This window comes from Giraffa tippelskirchi, chromosome 7 (genome assembly GCF_054371585.1).
Source record: "Giraffa tippelskirchi isolate mGirTip1 chromosome 7, T2T-mGirTip1v1.2.pri, whole genome shotgun sequence".
In the NCBI taxonomy this organism is placed as follows: Eukaryota; Metazoa; Chordata; class Mammalia; order Artiodactyla; family Giraffidae; genus Giraffa; species Giraffa tippelskirchi.
This window is the reverse complement of record NC_137281.1, coordinates 112,272,003-112,288,612: the sequence shown is the minus strand read 5'-3', so window position 1 is coordinate 112,288,612 and position 16,610 is coordinate 112,272,003. Positions and strand designations below refer to the sequence as shown.

Sequence of the window (16,610 nt, the reverse complement as noted above, 5' to 3'; positions counted from 1 at the left end):
TTTAAGCTAGCTAGGACATGGGAACAGCCTAAACGGCCATCATCAGAGGAGTGGATAGAGAAGATGGGGTACATGTACATAACAGAAACAATGATACTTCATTATAGATATTGTATCTGATAGCTGATATCTTATCAGATTTGAAGATGATGTAGAAGGATTGTACCCAGTGTAGGCTTGGAGTAAGGAAAATGACATATTCATATAGTCTTATTAGAAAGTGTATGAATACAAACCTTTAGAACAGTCAGTTTGGAGGAATCTATCAAAATTTTAACCATATGCTCTTTTTTTACACAGCAATCTCTTCCAGGTATTTCTCTTACAGAAATACATTATGTGTGCAGATATATTTATAAAAATGTTCACTGCAGTAAGAATAAACTATCATAAACAAGTCAGTTTAAATTACAAATATATTTCATAGGATGAAATTCTGGGTAGCTTATAAATAAATTAGAGGGAAAAATGTGCTCAATACAGTTTGAATGGAGAAAAGCAGGTGTACAATCATATGTACAGTATGGTCTTATTTTTATATAAATAAATAAAGTGCACATGGGGAGCTTTTACTGAAAGATATAGGTAATTGTTGATGGAGGAGACAGAATCAGACTCTGAACTGTCACATTAGCAATGTTGTTTCCTTGTCAAATTTACCATGAAAAGTTCATGAAGTCTAAGCTTCAGGGCCTCTCTCTCATACAAACCTTTTCCCAAGATTTAGGGAGGGGCCTTAGCAATATGTTCACAGAGTCATATGCTTTTGAAAATTTAAAAAGTTAAAGTAATGCAACTTCAGTCAATTAAGACAAATGTCTATTTCAATTGAGACTTCTCCGTCACTCTGCCTCCCATGTTGGGTACTTTAGAATTACTTTTCTACCAACGTTCTCCTAAGGCATGGCTTTTAGCATGCTTCGACTTCCACTTAAACTTTCCCTCTCATCTCTATTTATTATTGTTGTTAAGTCATGTCTGACTCTTTGCAACACTATGGACTATAGCCCGCCTGGCCCCTCTATCCATGGGATTTCCAGGTAAGAATACTAGAGTAGGTTGCCATTTCCTTCTCTGGGGGATCTTCTCGACCCATGGATTGAACCCACATCTCCTGCATTGGCAGGCAGATTCTTTTGCCACTGAGCCACCAGGGAAGTCTATTTATTATTGCCATCTATTACATGTCCTCAATCTCTTCTCTGAAATTCTAAAATCCAAGAAAAAGAACTATGAACAGTATTATCAGTATTTCTTTGGTAGCAAAACTTGATGTGATTGGAGCTCATTTAATGAGAAAACCTGACTTGAACTGACAGGAGACTATTAAAGATTCTATTTATTCCACACAGAGTGAGCATTCATGATTTTCTATGAAAATAATTATGCCTTTGATTATGAGGTATTGCTCAGTCCTCAAGGAGTTTTTAAGTAATAAATAGTACATGAACTAAATTATCATTCTAAACTCTGAAAATTTTCAATTCCTAAACATAACAGACCTCATAGGTTTTAGGAAAAAAAGATTCAGCTTTTATTTAGTTTCATATAAAAGACGACTTTTAAAAAATTTACTCTTAGTACTTAGCTTTCCAACATGTTTAATCAAACCTTAAGCTGATAAAGGAGATCTTCAAAAAATTCTACTGCTAATGTTACACTTAATGGTGATGAGCTGAATTCTTAACCCTTAAGATCAGTGAAAACTCAAGGATGTCTATTCTTACCATTTCTGTTTAACATTGTACGGGCAGATTCTACTCCATCTGAGCCTTGAGATGATGGCAGCCTTGGGCAACATCTTGATTTTAGTCTTGTGAGAGACCCAAAGCCAGAGGATGCAGCTAAGCCACCTCCAGACTCGTGGCTCAAAAAACTTTTAAGATGATAAATGTTGTTTCAAGCCATTTAAGTTTAGGGCTAGTTTGTTATGCAACATTACACACATAATACTAGAAGTACAAAATGTTAGTAGAACTAACAATTGAGTTTATCAAGATTACAGAATACATGGTCAATATAAAAAAAAAACTATTTGCATTCTATATAATAGCTATAAACAATTGAAAACTGACATTTTAAAAAAATACGCCATTTACTCTGGTACCAAAACATTCATTAAATACTTAAGCAATAAATTTAATGAATATGTGTGAGATCTGTTCGTTAAAAACCACAAAACACTGCTGACAGAAATTAAAGAGCTAAATAATAGGAGAGATAAAGTATGTTCCTGGATGAGAAGTCTCAGGATTGTTAATAATTTTTTTTCTTTCATGGATAATGTCTTTGGTGTTTAATCTAAAAAGTCATCACCAACCTCAAGGTCATCTAGATTTTCTCCCATGTTATCCTATAGGTATTTTATAATTTTACATTTAGATCTATAATCAATTTTGATATAATTTTTTGAATGGTGTAAGGTCTGTGCCCAGATTTTTTTTTTTTTGGTCTAATTGTTTCAGCACCATTTGTTGTAAAAACTATCTTTTCTTCATTATGTTGGCTTTGTTCCTTTGTCACTGAACAGTTGACAATATTCATCTGAGTCTCTTTGTGGGCTGTCTATTCCCTTCCGTTGATCTCCTTGTCCCTTCTTTCACTAGGACCACACTGCCTTAATAACTATAATAAGTCTACAAGCCAGGTGTGTTAGTCCTCTAACTGCTCTTATCCTTAAATACAGTGTCAACTATTCTGGGTATTTTTGCCTGTCCATATAAGTTTTATAATCTCTTTGTCAATATCCACAAAATAACTTGTTGGGATTTTGATCTGGATTGTACTGAGTCTATAGATCAAGTTCAGAAGAACTGACATATTGACAAAGAGTCTCCCTATGCATGTATATTTCCCTATCCATTTACTTTTAAGTCTTTAAGAGTCTTAGATGAAAGCGGGTTTCTTATAGATAACATATAGTTGGGTCTTGGTTTTTTGATTCACTCTGATGATTTCTATGTTTTAATTGGTGCATTTACACTCCTGATGTTCCAAGTGATTACTAGTATATTTGGATTAATAGCTATCATATTTGTTATCCTCGCTCTTGGCTTCCCTGGTGGCTCAGCCAGGAAAGAATTAGCCTGCAATGCAGGAGACCTGGGTTCAATTCCTGGGTCGGGAAGATCCCCTGGAGAAGGGAATGCAACCCACTCCAGTATTCTTGCCTGGAGAATCCCATGGACAGAGGAGCCTGGTGGGCTACAGTCCATGGGATCACAGAAGAGTCGGACATGACCGAGCGACTAACACTTTCACTTGGTTCTTACTTTTGTATTCCACTCTTTTTCTGTCTTTTACGGTTTAATTGAGCATTTTATACATATCTCTTCTTCCTATCTTCTCTTTTCCTCCTCCATTACCTTCTGACAAAAACCCATTCAACTTCCAAGGCCAATGCCAAAGCCACACACCAGGAAGGCATCATTTCTCCTCACCCTGAACTTTCTATGTATGTTGTTTTTCCACTCCCATGCTTCTGGTCCTATTGATTTTAGTACAGCTTCTTATTATATACCACATTCCCTATCAGACTGAAGGTTCATTGAAAACAGGACTATGAGTTTTTTCATCTTTGTATAATCTTTGGAACCTAGCTCAAAGCCAAATACAGAGACAATAAATATTTATTCAATAGAACTGAAGTACTAAATAGTGTGATACACATACAAGTCCTATAGAAGCACAAAATGGAGAGAGCAATGTGGTTTGAAGTAGTCAGGGAAGGCTAGATGGGGCAGGAAAAAGGTCCTGGTGGAAGGAGGAACAGCTCTAATAAAGTCATGGGAACATAAGGGGCATTCAAGTAACCTGTCCTCCTTCTTACAGCGAGGAGAATGGATAGTCAGGGAAAGCACTCTTTATTGATTGTGGCCATTCTCAAGTGTTCAGGAAACCCTCTGTAAGATGGGTTCTGTCTCATAGATAGGTTCTGCAAAATATTATGTATAGAATGGATAAACAACAAGGTTCTACTTTATAACACAGGAGACTATATTCAATATCCTATGATAAATCATAACGGAAAAGAACATGAAAAAGAATGTATATACGTATAACTGAATCACTTTGCTGGACAGCAGAAATTAACACTATTATAAATCAACTGTACATGAACTTTTAAACATTTTTAAAATAAATTAAAAAATAGAAAAGATGGGTTCTGGCTATATTTTTACTTCAATCCAACTATATATGAGGCAATAAATGATGATGTATGGAATAAAATGTTCTTCCCCAAAGACCTCATTTTCTTTAGATTCTACCTTCAATACAAGTCAAGTGATAATCTATGCCAAACTTGAAATATCATATATCTGTTCATTCTTTTATTTAATAAATATTGATTAAGCAACAGTTACGGCCAGAACTGGGCTAAGTGCTGCAGATACAGCATTGGATAAAATGCAATCACTTTTCATAAGGCTAACAACCTAACAGGAAAGAGTAGCTCTCAGTAAGTTGGCAATTGTCCATTTCAATACACTCTTTCTGTGAGTGATCTTAGACTCATAGTATTTTGCAGAAGTTGAACAACTGTATTCACCTGAAGCTGAACATGCCTCCTAAAAGGGCTGAGCTTGATGTAGTTAAGTGTGGGAGACACAGAGAGGTTCTCATCATATGAATTTACAATAGTACAGAATGAACTCAACCTATCCTTATGTTAATATAAGACTTCAGTGGGAGGAAACAGACTCATGCAGGAAAAAGTAGAGAACTGTTAAAAGCATAGTTAAAATCTTCAGCGAGATTCAAGAAAAGAGAGCCATAAAACTATAACAGGCTACTATTTTTTTTAAAGTATTCAGAGTTCCTAGAAATTGAAACAAGAACCAAAATAAAAAGTTATCCAAATGGAAGTGATGAATATCAGAAATGACATGACTAAAGTTCCATATACAAAGCTAGAAGCTTGAGTTGAGGATTTCTTTTTTTTTGCAAAATGCAAAGCGAAAATAAAGAGATAAAAAGTTTAAAGAAAAATTGAGTCACAGATAATAGTTTGAGTGACCCAAAATCTATCTAATAAGAGTCCTAAAAAGAGATAATAGAAAAGATGGAGGGAAACAAATAATACAGAGAATATTTTCCTGAAGTGAAGAAATATTTACATGGTTAGATAGAAAGGACATGCTAAATATTTTCTAGAAATATGGGAAGGACTCATAATATAGTATAAATAAATTTTGGAGAAATTTGTGACATTTGACAATAGGAGAACACTTAAAGCTTCTAGTACATACAAGTGTGTTTGGGGCAAGATCACTTACTAAAGAATGGTAATTAAACTGGTATTGGACTTTTTTATGTAATATGGGATGTTTGACAACAATGGGGAAAACATCTTATAAATACTAAGGGAAAATGATTTTTAAACTAAAGTGCTATATACTAATCAATAAATAACTCAAGTAGACTGAATAATGCCCCCACCCTCAATATCCATATCCTAATCCCTAGAACCTATGGATGTTTCCCTATACAGCAAAAATAAAAATTAAAAACAAAACAAAACCTTTGTTGATGTGATTCAAGATCCTGGCATGAGGAGATTATCCTGGATGATACAGGTGGGCTCTAGATGCAATTATATGTATCCTTATAAGAGGGAAGCAGAGGGAGATTTGAGCCTCTTTGACCAAGGAGGCAGAATAGAGAGACGTACCAGGAGCCAAAAATTCAGCAGCCACAAGAAGCTGGGACAGGCAAAGGAAAGACTCCCCTCTAGAGCCTCTGGAGGGAGTGCTGCCCCACTGAGACAGTGACTTCAGCTCAGTGATACAGACTGCAGACTTCTGGCCTCCAGAACTGTGAGGAAGTTAATTTCTGTTGTTTTAAGCCACAGAGTTTGTGAAAACTTGTTGGAGCAGCCCTAAGAGACTGATACAGTGAGTGTACCCAAGAAGTACCCTGGAAACGTCAACAGTACAGACAAGTGAGCACCTTGTTTAAGACAGTTCAGAGGTACCAGAAAGACCAAAACAGTGTTTCAAAGTGAAGCCAGGACATAAACACTCCCAGATTCAAAGCAACTTAAAGCAAGTTCAATATTATATCATTAACCTATATTAATAACCAGAAAAACTAGGGATAGATATAGATTTTAACCAACAGTAATTTATTCTTTAATTGGGAATTTCCTATTTAAAGCAGCCTTCTCCGCTCCCATATTTTAAAGCCATGTGATATCCACTCTAGCATCTAGGTCAGACTTATTCCAAAAAATCCTTTTTGCAGAGCTCTTCACTGTTTTAGTTTTTGTGTTTAGTAAAGAAGTGTAGTAGTCACATATCACAAAAGAAGTGCAGATCATAAATGTATTTCCAGTCTATTCAATTACCCTCCCTCCTGATACATTTAGAATTTTCCTTTGTTTATATAAATCCAGTATATTAGCAGCCTCTACCTTGCTCTTTAAGGCACACACATAGATAGAACACACAATAAATACTCCTTTAGAAAAAGGCATCATGGCTTACATAGTAATGGATTTACCACAGGTGACACCACTGTATAATTCTGGAAATCAACTAACTCATCATTCCATAGCACTTCAGTGTACTTGTAACATACTGTTCCCCATCTTTACCAAACATCTCTCTGCTTTGGTGAATTAATAGTGTTAGGGGAGCCAGAAAACAAGCAATAAGTTTTCAGTGAAGATTAAGCACGTTTCCACCACTGTACTATGTACTACAGTATATATAAAAATAGTAAAAAAAAGAAAAAAAGAAGTTACTGCCCAGAGGAGATTCAGCATCTGCTTGGAGAGAAAAAACTCCACACAACTATTAGAAAAATATGTTAAAGGATGTCTGATAGGACTTCCCTAGTGGTTCAGTGCTTAGGAATTCACCTTCTAATGCAGGTCAGGGAACTAAGTTCCCACATGCCATGGAGCAACTAAGCCCGAGCACTAAAAGTACCACTGGAGCCCATGCGCCACAACTAGAAAGTTCATGCACCTCAACAAAAGATCCTGCATGACGCAACCAAGATCCTGCATCCAACAAGACTCGACACAGCCAAATAAATAAATAAATATTTTAAATAAAGAATGTCTGGTGAAATGCTTAAAACCACTCTGGTGCTTCATTTTACTTCATAGATAAATATAGCTAGAATACAAGCACTAAATCCAGCCTCTTTCTGGATATGGAAGCTCCTTAACTGATTTTATTAATTTTCCAGCTTGATGCCAATTTATTAATTTGTATAATGAAAAATATGCCTGACATATATATTGACTAGGACATGACTAAGGCACTCCCATTGGTTTGTTTGCCCTATACTCTACTTGGAGCAGGGCTACTTGGAAAGTCAAGTTGTAATAGGAAGGATGCTAGGGAAGTAGAAACTCAGTGGCAGAGGAATTATGCGGATGATATATAAAAGTTTAATGGTGTCAACCACGACAGTGCTTCCAGACAACTCTCTATGGATGGCTCACAGGATGTTACACGATCAAAGAAATTCACCTCTTAAGAAGCTGGACCCACCACCCCAGTCTGAGCAGGTGTATCTAAATCAGTAAAGCTTTGTCCTCTCAAGCTCATCTTGCCATAGATGAGCATTCTAGGTAATGCAGGTGCTCTCAGGAGCTGACCTAGGGATCAAGCAACTGAGATAAAGCAATCTTAAAATACAGACCCTAAGGAAGCATGTTTGTTTATAATGATACCAGTCAGAAACCATTTTTTTTTTCTAGAAGCCTTTCCAAACCAAGTCTAAGTTGCCTTCCCACCTGCTTGTTCACAGGACAATTTAGCCTGCATGCCATGTTCCTCTAGAACATGGCATTATTTATTGACTATCTGGCTTGTTCACATCTGTGAGACACGGAAACTCACCAGTGGTTTACAAGACCATCAGTTTCAAATAACACATCCATCACAAACTAGAAAGGAGTGATCTACATTCCTTCAACTGCAATGCATTATACAAGGGTCAGCAAGTGGGAGTCACGGTTGGCAACACAGCTGGTGGCCTCAGGTAGCAAATCCATCCTTCCAGCTGTTCTCATCCATATGGGTTCAATGAACCACAGGGAGGGAGTACAGCCTCTTCTTATTGGGAGTATCTGCTGTAACTCTTCCATCCAAACCCTATCATAAAACAACTGTAAGGTAAGCTGACAACCATTTATCTAAACTTCATCTGGTAGCCAACAGCTGATTAAGAGGAAAACATGTACATTAATGAGCAGACAGATGTGGTGAAGGAAATTAAGGTGCTCTTATCTTGAAGAAACCAAAGATTTTAAATGCAGGAAAAAATTTAAATAATTTAATCATTAAGTCAAAGCCAGATGGAAAGTCACTCATGCTATTTTTCCTGCTAAGCAAATTCCAGGGTTATCCTCAACAGTCCTGACTTTTAATTTGTTACAACATATAACTATTATGGGAGAAGGCAATGGCACCCCACTCCAGTACTCTTGCCTGGAAAACCCCATGGATGGAGGAGCCTCGTGGGCTGCAGTCCATGGGGTCACTAAGAGTCGGACACGACTGAGCGACTTCACTTTCACTTTTCACTTTTATGCACTGGAGAAGGAAATGGCAACCCACTCCAGTGTTCTTGCCTGGAGAATCCCAGGGACGGCGGAGCCTGGTGGGCTGCCATCTATGGGGTCGCACAGAGTCGGACATGACTGAAGCGACTTAGCAGCAGCAGCAGCATAACTATTATGATAATAACCCACAACCTTTCAGTTATCAAAATTCAAGATTCTCTCTTCAATTTCTAGGGCCTGGATGTGGATTTCAAAATTGTATACTTAGTGCCTTTTCCTCTTGAATCCCAGTTTTAACTTTGTCCCAGATCAGCAAATTCCCTGGTGGCTCAGACGGTAAAGTGTCTGCCTACAATGCGGCAGACCCGGGTTCAATCTCTGGGTTGGAAAGATCTCCTGGAGAAGGAAATGGCAACCCTCTCCAGTATTCTTGCCTGGAAAATCCCATGGATGGAGGAGCCTGGTAGGCTACAGTCCATGGGGTCGCAAAGAGTTGGACACAACTGAGCGACTTCACTCACTCACTCACTCAGATCAGCAAATTTCCTTATCCTCCAAAGTTCCCACTAATATTTGACTTAAAGTTTATATAAAAATTTAAGGGACTTCCTTGGGGGTCCAGTGGCTAAGATTACAACTCCCAGTGCTGGGTACCTGGGTTCCATTTCTGGAGGGAACAAGATCCCACATGCTGCAAATAAGAGTTTGCATGCCACAACTAAAGATCCCATGTGAGGCAAATAAGTAAATAAATAAAAATAAACATTTTTTAATTTAAAATATAAGATGATGGAAAACCCAGAATGCTCCCTTAACATCTCTGACTTTTATTTTCTTTACCTGTAAAATGGGATCACAACAATTGTATACCCCTGACACAGTGATTCTTAATCAGGAATGATTTCCACATCCCAGGGGACATGTGGCAATATCAGGAGACGTTTTAGTTGTCACAACTTGAGAGAAAGGAGTGCTAATGGTTTCTAGTGGATATAGGTAAGGGATGTTAAGAATTTTATGAAGTACAAGACAACCCCCACAACAAAGAACAGTCCAGCCCAAAATGGCAATAATGCTGAGAGTAAGACATTCTGCTTCAGTGTCACAGAGTTATCATAGAGATCAAAGCAGATGCTCAGTGAAAGATGTTATAAAAGATGATAATAATCAGTCAGTTCAGTTGCTCAGTTGTGTCCCACTCTTTGCAACCCGATAGACTGCAGCACGCCAGGCTTCCTTGTCCATCTGTCCAGCTCCCAGAGCCTCCTCAAACTCTTGTCCATCGAGTTGGTGATGCCATCCAACCATCTCATCCTTTGTCGTCCCCTTCTCCTCCTGCCTTCAATCTTTCCCAGCATCAGGGTCTTTACCAATGAGTCAGTTTGTTGCATCAGGTGGCCAAAGTATTGGAGTTTCAGCTTCAGCATCAGTCCTCCCAATGAACATTCAGAACTTATTTCCTTTAGGATGGATGGGTTTGATCTTCTTGCAGTCCAAGTGACTCCCAAGAGTCTTCTCCAACGCCACGGTTCAAAAGCAACAATTCTTTGGCACTCAGCTTTCTTTATAGTTTAACTCTCACATCCATACATGATTACTGGAAAAACCATAGCTTTGACTAGACGGACTTTTGTTGGCAAAGTAATGTCTCTGCTTTTTAATATGCTCTCTAGCTTGGTCTTAGCTTTTCTTCCAAGAAGCAAGTGTCTTTTAATTTCATGGCTGCAGTCACCAACTGCAGTGATTTTGGAGCTCCAAAAAATAAAGTCTGTCACTGTTTCCTTTGTTTCCCCATCTATTAGCCATGAAGTGATGGGACTAGATGCCACGATCTTTGTTTTTTGAATGTTGAGTTTTAAGCCAGCTTTTTCACTCTCCTCTTTCACTTTCATCAAGAGGCTCTTTAGTTCTTCTTCGCTTTTTGCCATAAGGGTGGTATCATCTGCATACCTGAGGTTATTGATATTTCTTCTGGCAATCTTGATTCTAGTTTGTGCTTCATCCACCCCGGCATTTCACTTGACGCACTCTGCATATAAGTTAAATAAACAGGGTGACAATATACAGCCTTGACGTACTCCTTTTCTGATTTGGAACAAGTCTGTTGTTCCATGTCCGGTTCTAACTGCTGCATCTTGACCTGCATACAGATTTCTCAGGAGGCAGGTAAGGTGGTCTAGTATTCCCATCTCTTTAAGAATTTTCCACAGTTTGTTGTGATGTACACAGTCAAGGCTTTGGCGTAATCAGTAAAGCAGAAGTAGATGTATTTCTGGTATTCTCTTGCTTTTTCGATGATTCAACGGATGTTGGCAATTTAATCTCTGATTCCTCTGCCTTTTCTAAAACCGCTTGAACATCTGGAAGTTCACAGTTCATGAACTATTGAAGCCTGGCTTGGAGAATTTTGAGCATTACTTTGCTAGCATGTGACATGAGCACAATTTTGTGGTAGTTTGAACATTCTTTGGAATTGCCTTTCTTTGGGATTGGAATGAAAACTGACCTTTTCCAGTTCTGTGGCCACTGCTGAGTTTTCCAAATTTGCTGGCATATTGGGTGCAGCACTTTCACAGCATCATCTTTCAGGATTTGAAATAGCTCAACTGGAATTCCATCACCTCCACTAGTTTTGTTCGTAGTGATGCTTCCTGAGGCCCATTTGACTTCACATTCCAGGATGTCTGGCTCTAGGTGAGTGATCACACCATCGTGATTATCTGGGTCGTGAAGATCTTTTTTGTACAGTTCTTTTGTGTATTCTTGCCTCCTCTTCTGAATATCTTCTTCTGTTAGGTCCATACCATTTTCGTCCTTTATTGTGTCCAGTTTTGCATGAAATGTTCCCTTGGCATCTCTAATTTTCTTGAAGGGATTTCTAGTCTTTCCCATTCTATTGTTTTCCTCTATTTCCTTGCATTGATCACTGAGGAAGGCTTTCTTATCTCTCCTTGCTATTCTTTGGAACTCCACATTCAAATTGGTTGTTTTTTTCTCCTTTGTGTTTAACTTCTCTTCTTTTTTCAGATATTTGTAAGGCCTCCTCAGATAACCATTTTGCCTTCTTGCATTCTTTTCCTCACAGATGGTCTTGATCACTGCCTCCTGTACAATGTCACGAACCTCTATCCATAGTTCCTCAGGCAGTCTGTCAGATCTAATCTCTTGCATCTATGTGTTACTTTCACTGTATAATCGTAAGGGATTTGATATAGGTCATACCTGTATGGTCTAGTATTTTTCCCTACTTTCTTTAATTGAAGTCTGAATTTGGCAATAAGGAGTTCATGATCTAAGCCGCAGTCAGCTCCCGGTCTCGTTTTTGCTGACTGTATGGAGCTTCTCCATCTTTGGCCGCAAAGAGTATAATCAATCTGATTTCGGTATTGACCATCTAGTGTTGTCCACGTATAGAGTTGTCTCTTGTGTTGTTGGAAGAGGGCGTTTGCTATGACCAGTGTGTTCTCTTGGCAAAACTCTGTTAACATTTGCCCTGCTTCATTTTGTACTCCAAGGTCAAACTTGCCTGTTACTCCAGGTATCTCTTGACTTCCTACTTTTGCATTCCAGTCCCCTATGATGAAAAGGTCATCTTTTTGGGGTGTTAGTTTTAGAAGGTCTTGTAGGTCTTCAGAGAACTATTCAACTTCAGCTTCTTCAGCATTACTGGTTGGGGCATAGACTTGGATTACTGTGGTATTGAATTACTTGCCTTGGAAACGAACAGAGATCATTGTGTCATTTCTGAGATTGCACCCAAATACTGCATTTCGGACTCTTTTGTTGACTATGATGGCTACTCCATTTCTTCTAAGGGATTCTTGCCCACAGTAGTAGATATAATGGTCATTTGAATTAAATATGCCCATTTCAGTCCTTTTTGTTCACTGATTCCTAAAATGTTGATGTTCACTCTTGCCATCTCCTGTTTGACCACTTCTTATTTACCCTGATTCAAGGACCTAACATTCCAGGTTCCTATGCAATATTGTTCTTTACAGAATCGGACTTTACCTCCATCACCAGTCACATCTACAACTGGGTATTGTTTTCGCTTTGGCTCTCTTTAATCTTTCTGGAGTTATTTCTCCACTCTTCTCCAGTAGCCTATTGGGCACCTACCAACCTGGGGAGTTCATCTTTCAGTGTCATATCTTTTTGCCTTTTCATACTGTTCATGGGGTTCTCAAGGCAAGAATACTGAAGTGAAAATATCAATAATGCTGAAGGTAAGACATTCTGCTTTAGTGTCATGGAGTTATCATAGAGATCAAAGCAGATGCTCAGTGAAAGATGTTATAAATGCTGATAGTAATAATATATCTTAATTTTATCTTGTCCTTATTTTACAACACAAGTTAAATTCTCACTTATGAATCACAAAATAACTGTGAGGGACCAAAGGGAAAAAAGTCATCATTGAAAAGTATAAGCCTAGAATTGTGGTGATGCAGACGCTGCCCTAATCACATCACTAAAGTCTTGAACATTGGCCTGTGTCATCAAGGTCACATTGCTCTCTCCACCCTCAACCTGGGGGGATTACCCTCTGGCTCTTGATATGATCTGGGAGGCGGATGGATGTGCTCTGAGGCAAGGTCAACTGGACTGGATTCATTTCTACTGGGCTGGGTAAGCAGAGTATAAAACATAGGCTAGCTGCTCAATCTTGAGTTGTCAGGTTCTCCAGAAAGGGGTCTCTTGGGATGCAAAGGTGTTGTGAAGTTATTCTGGGGTAGAAGTTAACTAGAAAGAGTACCTAGCACAGAGGGACATGTAAGTGGGAGATAGTATGCACAAAACTAGCATTATCCCTAAAGCAACTCCCCTTGGTAGTGGATCACATCATGGCCTGTTTGTTCTCAGATTCATTCCCCACCCTTCCCTGCTATGCTTTGGAGGCATGGGGGTGAAGGGAGTATGGGCAGCCTGTGCTCCCAGGTCAGCTGGTGTTCTACAGGATTTTCTACTAAGAAATGAGAGGCCTCAAAGAAGTGAGAAGCAGGAGTATTTCTCCCTTCTCTGCCTCTGGTGCCTCCCCAACAATGGTTGCTCTGCCCCCTTAAAGTCAGTATCTTTTGTGGTTTCTGCTTCCATCAGGCATTCCCAGGCCCTGAGCTGAGACATTACCACTTCCTCCTTTCATCCCTCCAGCCTAGGTGTGTGGGTTACTGCTGCTACTAACTTTTGGGTTACCTTCCCCATCCTCCTTTTAAGCTTCTTCTGGCACCTGTGAAAAAGGTTCCTACAGTAAATTCCCTCTGATTTAAATAGAGTGTCTCCTCTTTCCTGGTTGGACTTTAAATGATATTTTCAGGATAGAGTGTTGGGCATAACGGTGTGACACCTGGAGCTCATGTGATTACACAGGTATAACAAGGGCATGGCAACAACAGGAGGCAGAGGAAGCTGACATTTGCCTGCCCAACAAAGACTTATTCAGCACTCACAATGTGTTGGAAATTGTGCTGGGAATAGGAATTTGGTGTGAACAAAAACATATACCACTTCCAATCCCCCCAAAATAATAATATGAGTAACGAAAAAGTTATTAAATAGTGAGTTGCTCTAGTTATTATTTTTTTAATCGAAGAATTCTGGCAGCTGAAAACAGCACAAGTTCTCCCATTGAAATAAGAGTTGAGGGACTTACCTGGGAGTCCAGTGGGTAAGATTCCATGCTCCCAATGCAGGGGGGCCCAGATTTGATCCATGGTCAGGGAATTAGATCCCACGTGCTGAAACTAAGAAGCTCACATGCTGCAATGAAGGCCCAGCGCAGCTAAATAAAAAAAAAAAAGGAGTTGATCTGAAGAAGCTTAAGCCTAATTAATAACATATTGGAGAAAGAAGTTATAACTCTCCAGGTTTATCATTTCTAATATGAATATCATTAAGCTGCTTTTCCAAACCCCTAAATAATAGCCAACCCAGCTACTTTCTGTTCCTTAGAGTGATGCTTGGGGAGCAATGTATTTTTTAAAAGATTTGTTTCCAGTTTGGAGTCATATATCAGAGCTAAGAAAAATTAACAGACCTTGGATGAGAAGTATCCTGGATGACCAAGTGATCTTGTTAGCCAACCAGTTACATAGGAATATTTATGTAGAGAAAGAGAATGCAGTTTTAATACTGGTCTAATGATTCAAGACATGAAATACATTCATTCTGGGAGCTGTTTGAAGGATACAGTGAAACATAAATATAACTAAAAAACTAAATTGTTGAGCCAACTGAAGAGACTCAAAATGAAAGTCCACTCATATACATTTGCATGATCCCCCTTGAAATCAACAGGCACCATATGAATATCTAAGCACGTTATATTTACATATTTTGCCCATTTCTGATTTGGAGTAATTTTTTTCTATAACAAGAATAGAATAGAATTTTGTAGATTACTCACTATTTTTATCCGTTTGTTTCAATCCATTTACTAAATCCACAGTGGTCCCATTAAGGTTTAATTGCTTCTTCAAAAGGGATATTGAGGCACTCATAAAGTGAACTGTTCCCATATTGTCTTATAAACCAATGGCTGATTAATAAATCCCCCTTTTTTTAGTTCTACACAATGTTACCCTTTCTGAAGATGCAAGAAAGATCAAATTTCCTCTGTGTAATAACACCTTTGGGCTTAATCAGTACAAAACCTCTTCATTAAGACTTCTTTTCTAGATATATACACAACATATAATTCTTAGGAAAAGGAAAATAAAACCTTTGGTGTGGTACAGGTTTTGTTAAGAATGCAACTTCTTTAAACAGCAGTAGTTAAGATCAGGAGCTGGTTAGCAGTTGAATAATTACATTAAATATATTCACCTCAGTGAAGACTGTAAACAAAGAGATATTAAGTAATTTTTTCACAAGTACCCCTGCTGTGATACCAGCTGATCAGGTTTAATAACAACCAGCATTTCTACTAATTTTGCAAGAAAGATATGCTGGGGATAATTTCCTCTTCTAGAGCGAATGTAAATAATCTATTCTGCAGCGAGCTTACAATGACACCACGTAGCATAACCACCAGCAATCAACTCAGAAATATAATTTTTAGAACTGTAGTATTTGCAAATTAAAGGACCAATGTTAACTTCAGTCAATAAAGAAAATAAACTTGATTAGCAGACTGCATTAATACCAATCAGCTTTGCAGATATTAGTATGTTTCCTGCTACATCCCAAGGTATCTGTCTCACTCTCTTTCTCAAGAGAACCCCAAAGGAAAACACTCTTCATTCTAATTGTATTATTTTAATATTCATCTTGTAAACAATGAAATGTTTTTGCATGAAGGTAAAAATTCAGGTTGCTTTTTCAATAAGTCCCCAAGGAACTGGGGAATTAGAAAATCTAGTTTATTTTCTAATTGATAATGGAGAACACCAAAGGAATCACAGGCATTATGACATTATGATTTTCTTTATTGTTAAATATACAGTTATATAAAAAGGGCAGACCCTGTAGTTATTCCTGTAAGTAATGTACAAACCCTGAAATGCACTTATAACATGGCATAAACTAAATACACTGTAAATAAAATGAAACTAAAAATATACAAATTTTTTAAAGTTCAGCCCTTGGTATAGATATTTAATTATATTATTTTGACAGTTTAGAAGCAAAAATCAGGCCAGGAAGGCATAGGTAGTTCAACAGCCCAAAACGTGGCAGCAACCAGCAAAATTCAAAAAAGAATAAAGACCCAACACAGTATTATAAGGAATTTAACCAGCCCTTCCTATAACTGCTTTGCAATTTCATAATCATGGTCATTATCTCTGCTGATGATGCCATGCTTAATTATCAGGATATAAAAAAATAAAACATAATAGAGGAATACATAATACAATAGAGGAATTACCAAGTTATGATGTCAAGAAATGTATCTGAAGGTAAAGATGATATGACAATAAGATATAATAGCTGTTTTAGGGAAACGTACTCCTATTCAGGGCTAATGAAATATATATGGAAAAGTTTTTCTCTCTGGTAAATGAGAATGAAAGTAATTATTTCCGCCAAGTACTTAACACATAAGGGGAAGGAAATATTTGAACACATTTAATTTAATGTTTCTCATTCC

General features: G+C 38.0%; 1 protein-coding gene across 6 annotated transcripts in view; it reads right to left on the bottom strand.

Annotated features, from left to right (window-relative positions):
- Positions 1-16,610, bottom strand: part of LOC145512889 (uncharacterized) — a 324,797-nt gene that overhangs the window by 55,450 nt on the left and 252,737 nt on the right. For all 6 annotated transcript variants that reach the window (XR_014058904.1, XR_014058905.1, XR_014058902.1 and 3 more), the window contains one exon: positions 14,175-14,303. The gene's annotated coding sequence lies outside the window, so the exon portion shown is untranslated. The remainder of the gene's footprint in view (positions 1-14,174; positions 14,304-16,610) is intronic.